Consider the following 7,874-nt stretch of genomic DNA (forward strand, 5'->3'; position numbering starts at 1 on the left):
TATGGTGGATTCATGGGTGTGAGGAGCAGGTCATGGAAGGCGTTGGTTACAGCAGCTTTCCTAATATTATCTCTATTTCAGATATTAATTGAGAGATTTTAAGTGAGCAAATCTTAGTATTGAAGCAGAATTACTTAAGTTATTTTTGCATAGAATATTAGTCAAGGCAATTCCAAGGTGATTAATGTACCTGATTATATTTTCATTGTGTGAGCAGTAGCTGTAAAAAAAAGTCTAAAGTATTAATGTTGAATCCTCTAATGTTTCATTTTGTGAGATCCTAAATGGCAAACACTATGTTTATGTATCTTTGATAACATTTTTTTTTACAAAATAAATGCAGTTTTGGGTTTGTTAGGACATATTTGAACCACTAGGTATTGTTTGGAGGCATAAACACAGTTTGAGGCCCTAGTACAGAAATTTGATTTTTTTTCGCTAATGGTTGTTTGCTAATTCTGCTCTAACAGTTTACAGAGGAACTTCAATTATTCGGCATTCGATTAACCAAATTTCAGATTATCCAGACAAGATTGCAAGGTCTCAATGCTTGGCTAACAATGTTATCCGACATTGATTATCTAGCATTCAGTTAAAGAAACAAAATACTGACCGCCCGTGTCCTTCAGATAATCAAGTTCCTCTGTATGTCAATTGCTGCAATCTCTGGAATTCTGTCATGTAATTTGCACGATTATACACTAGAGATTTGGAAATCATCTACATTGAAGCTTAGATTACCAAATTGGGGGAAATTGCAATAATATTATTATTCTTTTGTTTACAATAAAAAGGTGTAATGCTTCCAGAAATATCCAGCAACTTTGGAAAAGGAACAAAAATTATAATATGAGCTGCAAGATTACATATTCTTGAATGTTGAAGCAAAAATAAATAGCCACAACTTTCAGTAGCGATATCACTACAGGAAAACAAACATTAGCATTTTTCAGTTAAACCAGGGACTTCCAGTGTCAGTGTAAGAATTCTGCATGTGGTCTTATATATGAAATGCATATCATAAATGAAGATGTCCAGAGCAAGGGTCTCACTAATTGATTTGTGTATGATGGAAGAACAAACAAAATCTGCCATACAATGCAGACATTTGTATCGCCAATTTCAAAATTAAATATGGGTCGACTGCCGTATCCGTGGAATCAACTTCTGCGGTTTCAGTTATTCAGTTTACTGCGGCCTGAACATATTCGGAACCAGGGACCGGGGGCTGCCGGGAAGGTAAGTTTCCCGTTTAAATGAATGGGTTCACTCTTATCCACGGCTTTGGGCTTCTGCAGTAGGTCTCGGAATGTATCCCCCGCGGATACAGGGGTGGGGGGGCGGGGCTACTGTAAATGTCCTTAAGTGATATAAATTTAAGTTGTCTGTATCTTGTACTTAAAAGCTTTTTTTAAAAAAAAGTTGTTTGTAAATGCAGTATGTAAATGACCTTAAATAAACTTGCTGAAGCAGTTCAAAGTTGATCATCCATATGTTTCTCTTCCAGCACCGGCATGCCATTTCATTTGGGAACAACTTTAGAGTATGTGATGAGCTGTATGAATGTAAAATCGTAATCAGTAACCTAAGACCATAAGATATAGGAACAGAACTAGTCCATTCACCCCATCAAGTCTGCTGTGTTATTCAATCGTGGCTATGTTTCTCAACCGCATTGTCCAACCTTCTCCCCATAACCAATCTTGATCCCCTTACCAATCAAGAACCCATCTATTTTTAAGACACTGAATGACTTGACCTCATCAGTCTTCTGTGACAATGAGTCCCATAGATTCACCATCCACTGGCTGAAATAAATTCTTCCTCCTCTCAGTTCTAAAGCTTTGTCTCTTCACTCTGAGGCAGTGCATTTGGTTCTAAAGTTTCTTGTGAATGGAAACATCTCCACGTCCACTCTATCCAGGCTTCTCTGTATTTTGGCAGTTTCAATGAGGTAGAGTCATAGAGATGTACAGCACAGAAACAGACTCCTCAGTCCAACTTGTCCATGCTGACAAGATATCCTAAACTAATCCATTCCCATTTGCCAGCACTTGGCGCATATCCCTCTAAGTCCTTCCTATATTATATAATACACCCATCCAGATGCCTTTTTAAATGTTGTAATTGTACCAGCCTCCTCCTTTTCCTCTGGCAGGTCATTCCATACATGCACCAACCTCTGCGTGAAAAAGTTGCCCCTTAGTTCCTTTTCTAACTTTTTCCCCTCTCACCCTAACACTATATCCTCTTGTTCTAGACCCACCTCGGGGAAAAGAACTGGTCGATTTATTCTACCCATGCCTTTCATGGTTTTTATATACCTCTATAAGGTCACCCCTCAGTTTCCGAAGCTCCAGGGAAAACCGCTAACCTATTCAACCCCTCCCTCGAGCTCAAAACCTCCACTGTTGGCAACATTCTTGTAAATCTTTTCCAAACCCTTTTAAGTTTAACAATATCCATCCTACAGAAGGGATACCAGAATTGCACACACTATTCCAAAAGTGGCCTAATCAATATGCTGTCCAGTCGAGAGAGTGGTGCAGGAAAAGCACAGCAGGTCAGGCAGGAAAATCGACGTTTCAGGCAAAAGCCCTTCATCAAAAATCCTGATGGGCTTTTGCCTGAAACGTCAATTTTCCTGCTCGGATCTTGCCTGACCTGTTGTGCTTTTCCAGCACCATAGTCTCAACTCTTTATCTCCAGCATCTGCAGTCCTCACTTTTGCCAATATCCTGTACAGCTGCAACATGACCTCCCAACTCATATATTCGATGCTGTGACCAACAAATGAAAGCACCCAAACAGCTTAAAAGGATTTTGAACTATTCCTCCTAAGTCCCTTTATGCTTAAAATTTCCAAAGCCTTTCCCGATTTAGAAAATCTGTTCTTCCTACTAAAGTGCATAACATCACAGATTCCCATATTGTATTCTATCTGTCACTCCTTTGTCCAATTTCCTAGCCTTTCCACTTCCTTAATGCTATTGTCCCACCACCTACCTTTGTGTCATCTGCAGACTTAGCAACAATGCCCTCAGTTCCTTCATCAAGATAGTTAATATATTACGTGAACAGTTGTGATACCAACACCTGACCCTTGTTGAATTCCACTAGTCGCTGCCATCCTGAAAAAGACCCGTTATCCCCATTCAGCACCTTACACCAGTCAGCCAATCTTTTTTTTAAACAAACTGGCTAAATAGTTCAGCTAGTTCAGGAATCAGATGTTCCCGCGCCCCCCCCCCCCCCCCCCCCCACCCAAATAAAAAAAGCAGAAAGCATGGAATCAATCCCCTAAACTAAGGCCGTTCTAAATCTCTTGGTTGTATGTTTTTTTCCAGCCAATCCTCTGTTGCAACCTTCCCCCAACACTACTGGCTTGTATTCTATTTTCACAAATTATCTCAGCAGCCTCCTGTATGGCAACTTGTCAAAGGCTTTCTGGCCATTGAAGTAGATCACGTCCATTGGCTCTCCTTTGTCTAACATGCTAATAATTTCCTAGAAGAATTCTGACATGTTTGTAAAGCTGACTCAGCCCTATCTTACCATGCTCTTGCAAATACTCCACGATCTCATTGATGGACTCTTAAGATCTTAGCAAAAACAGAGGTCAGGCTAACCAGTCTATATTTTTGCATCTTAAACAGGGGTATTACATTAGCTATTTTCCAGACCCTTCTGAACCTCCCTGGTTCAGTGATTCCTGAAAGATCACCACCAATGCCTCCAGAATCTCCTCAGCTACCTCCTTCAAACCTTTTTACTTCATCGTCACCTTAGTAACAGCCACTATACTCACTTTAACTCCCTGATTCTCTTGAAGTTCTGGTATGCTACTGGTGTTTTTTTACTGTGAAGACTGATGCAAAGGATCTATTCAATTCCTCTGCCATTTCTTTATTCCACATTAGTAATTTTCTGGAAGTCCAATGTTCATTTTGGCCTCTATTATATGCCTTTCCTAAAAGAAAGTTCCAATTTTTTTTGTTACTAGCTAATGTATCCTCCTATTTCAACCCCCCACCCCCACCCCCCGGGGGGCTCTTAATTGCCCTTTTAGCCATTCTCTGCTGTTTTTCAAGGCTTCCCAATCTTTTGGCTTTCCACTAATCTTCACCACATTGAATGCTTTTACATTGTCGCTGACTTCCCTCAGCTTCAGTTTCCTCATCCTTCCCTTAGTATGTCCTTGGGATGAATTTTTGCTGTGGCTCCCAAATTACCCCCAGAAACCCCTATCGTTGCTACTCCATAGTCTTCCCTGCTAGCCTCCTTTTCCAAGCAACTCTGGCCAGCTTTTCCCTCATGTCTTTGTACTGCCAAATGAAAATATTGAATTTTGCAAGTAGATCCTAGAGCTATGTGCAATAATTTGGTAAGTACTCTATGCAGAACCTGTGAAAATTTTAAAAGACACTTCAGTAAATGTTACCAGTTGATTATATCTTGCTGTCTCTGGTAGTAAATGAATTTGTGAGAGCAGTTCTGTAAGCTATTAAACTGATTCACTTTGATGTTAGGTTTACTTTATTATTATTATAAAGGTTCATAATATTATTATTGGAAACTTGGGTTTGAAGGTAAACAGAAATAGCTTTAATTTTTAAGTGATTTATATTCCATACAGTGAGTTAACAAAGGGAGGGCATAGTTTTAGTTTCATTTTTGAGATCTGTGTGGCATCAGGTTATTGGAATTACGGGCTTTGAAATGAGGTATTTAAAATCTGTGAGGTCAAATTGTTCAGTGTTTTAGAAACAAGGAAAGGAAGAGGAAAAAGAATTGGGCTGAAGCAACCTCTTTAGGAAAAGAGAATCAACCACAAAGTTAAGGAGTGTGCAGTTTTCTTTGAATCAAAAATGTCTGACAATAGCAAAGTGGTTTAGCAGTCTCCAAATAGTCGAAGCAGATAACAGAAGAATCCTGAGTGGCTTAATGTCAATAAGAGGAATACTGAAGAAACAAGACTGTGAAGGAGAGTTTAAAGAACCCATTGAAGAAATATGTGAGCTGTGTTTAGTAGTTTAAGGGTCTCAGGAAGTGATATTAAATTAAGGCAGAGGTTTGATGAAAAGAAACCAGTTGCAGTTATTTCAATAAACAAGGAAATTAAAGATAGAAGCAGAGTGACCTTTCATTGAGGCTTGAATATCTGTAAGGTTTTTGTTGAGGCTAAAAGGATTGAATATTTCTGATAATTGAAATAAGACTGTCTCAAATAATTAGTGTAAAATAATTTATTTTTTCTTTTGTGCAATAAATGTTTTAATTGAGTTGAAAGTACATTGGCAATTTTTAGTGAATATGTTCAGTGACTCGTTCAACTAAACAAATTGCAAAAATAATTATGAAACCATCCCCCTCTCTCTCTCTCACTCACTCATGTGACTTGTCAAGTATTATCATCAGCACAGAAAATAATATTTCGTAGAAGCATATGTGTCATTGAAGTTTTTTATTTTCCAGCATCTACAGCTATGATTTAGATGTGAACAACAGTTTTATTTGAACAACACCTTAGCATGAAAACACTTTACAGAACCATTGTGAAACAAAATTTTACACTGAGCAACTTGAGGAGATGGGCAGATGGTTAAAGATGTAGATTTCAAGAGTTGCCTTAAAGAGGAGAAACAGAAGAAAGCTGCAAAGTTTAAGGAGGGAATTGTAGAGTTTTAGAGCCTAAGCAACTGAAGGGATTAGAGGATAGCTGTGGTTTAAATACTAAACTCATTGTTCATATCAGAAAATTTTCGAGTAAAAAGTGAGGTCTGCAGATGCTGGAGATCAGAGCTGAAAATGTGTTGCTGGTTAAAGCACAGCAGGTTAGGCAGCATCCAAGGAATAGGAAATTCGACGTATCAGGGCTCTGGCCCGAAACGTCGAATTTCCTGTTCCTTGGATGCTGCCTAACCTGCTGTGCTTTAACCAGCAACACATTTTCAGCGCATATCAGAAAATTGCCCAGCATTCAGAAGGTTTAGTATTATTCCTAAAGTTTACCACTTTGATTTGTCTTGAAATGTCAGAAGAGCAGTTGATGCGACAAGCCACATTAAAACTTGCAGATGTCCCATAAACAGTTGCCTCATCTTCGTTTGGTCTCTATTATATTGGAGATTGCACTGTATAATTGGAGAATTAAAGTATAACTTTCCATTTCATACCCAAAAAAATTTGGTATTGCTTTTCAAAGTAAGTTTCAAATTGCTGGAGCTTCACAAAAAACGTGATTGATTAATCAAACTTGAAAGTTTAGGTGTGTTGCAGGCAGAAAAGGATATGAAACAAAGGTGCATTTGGTGGTGGCAATGTGAAAAGGAAAGCCTTTCATAAACTTTGGATTTGGAAATGCTGTTCAAGAAAAGATAAAAGCATGATTAAGAAATTGACAAATAAATGGTGTCTGTACATGAAATAGTGGGAAAAGGCCTGTGTTGAAAAGGTATCATTGAGAATCTGCAAACCTGTGTTAGATATTACTGGAAATACCTTTGGTAAACATACAGAACCAAAAGTTCAAGAATCATGTCTGAGCAGTTTGGCTAAAATATGTAAATCAGTGATATGGATGATTATTAATTGGATTGATTTATTCAACTTTAATCAACCTGCCTCTCTCAGTATTTCTGTCTAAATGAATGATGCACTTCGTAATGCTATGAAATTATCTTCCTGATAACTGTTCAAATGTGTCAAACCTAACCAATCCCCTGACTTGTGAAGTGTCCATGAATGCATTCTATTTTCTGAAGTCAATGAAGAATCAGAATCTTCTACTTGTTACAGTAAATGCACTGCTGTCTTGACAATGTTAAGACTGATTTATTTTCAAAATAGGTTATCACATTGTTTATGGATAAATCTAAGCGGAAATATCGATAGAAGATAATTCTCTGAATTCTCTGAAAAACCAGACAATCTCTGGGTAGATATAGCCACACTTCTAAGAGGAATTGCTGCTGGTCAATCTCTCAAAAATTATTTCGGGTAATTGACTGTTTAATTGTAATTAATGCATTCTGTGTCTGCTGTGGTCTGAGTGTTATGTACAGATTATTGTATTACTTTGAATTTCATTTTTTTTGAAAAATTGATCTTGTGGACATAAAGTCAGAGTTTATTCACTAAGCAGGAAAAATTATAATCCACAGAATGCTGAAGCAGAGGAATATTCAGCTATCCAAAACCAATAATTTCCCAATCATGAAGGAAAGTAAGATTAAATGTACCGTGGAGAATTTTGTATGTCAGACCATGTAATAGGTATTAATCTCTCAAAATTAAGCAGATAAGTTAGCTCTCAAGTGGAAAAAATGTTGCATGCTGATTATCTTTCACCATTCGGTTTATAATATTGTGCCCTTTTAAGTTAATTGTGAAATTTTAGATGACAGTTAACTATCCAAAAATAACAATATACCTCATTGCCATCAGCAATGCAAGAACACATTTGATATTTCCATGCTCTACTACTGCATGAGTAATGCAAACAAAGATACTCTTTTGTGAATTTAACAACAGCCGCTAATATTTGCTGCGAGTTTAATAGCTTAAAAATGTGTTGCTGGAAAAGCGCAGCAGGCCAGGTAGCTTCAAAAGAGCAGGAGAATCAACGTTATGCCTGAAACGTCGATTCTTGTGCTCCTTTGCTGCCTGACCTGCTGTGCTTTTCCAGCAACACATTTTTTAGCTCTGGTCTCCAGTATCTGCAGTCCTCACTTTCTCCCTGTGAGATTAGTAGGGCCAGCTCCTAATGTAATGCAGGTTTTGACCTGAAAAGGGTCAAAGAGGCTGCACTTTATCATTGGTATTGAGAATCCGATCCTTTCCATGAATAAGGGGGGGGTGTGGGGTGATGGTTA

The sequence above is a fragment of the Hemiscyllium ocellatum genome, chromosome 15, assembly GCF_020745735.1.
Source record: "Hemiscyllium ocellatum isolate sHemOce1 chromosome 15, sHemOce1.pat.X.cur, whole genome shotgun sequence".
Lineage (NCBI taxonomy): Eukaryota > Metazoa > Chordata > Chondrichthyes > Orectolobiformes > Hemiscylliidae > Hemiscyllium > Hemiscyllium ocellatum.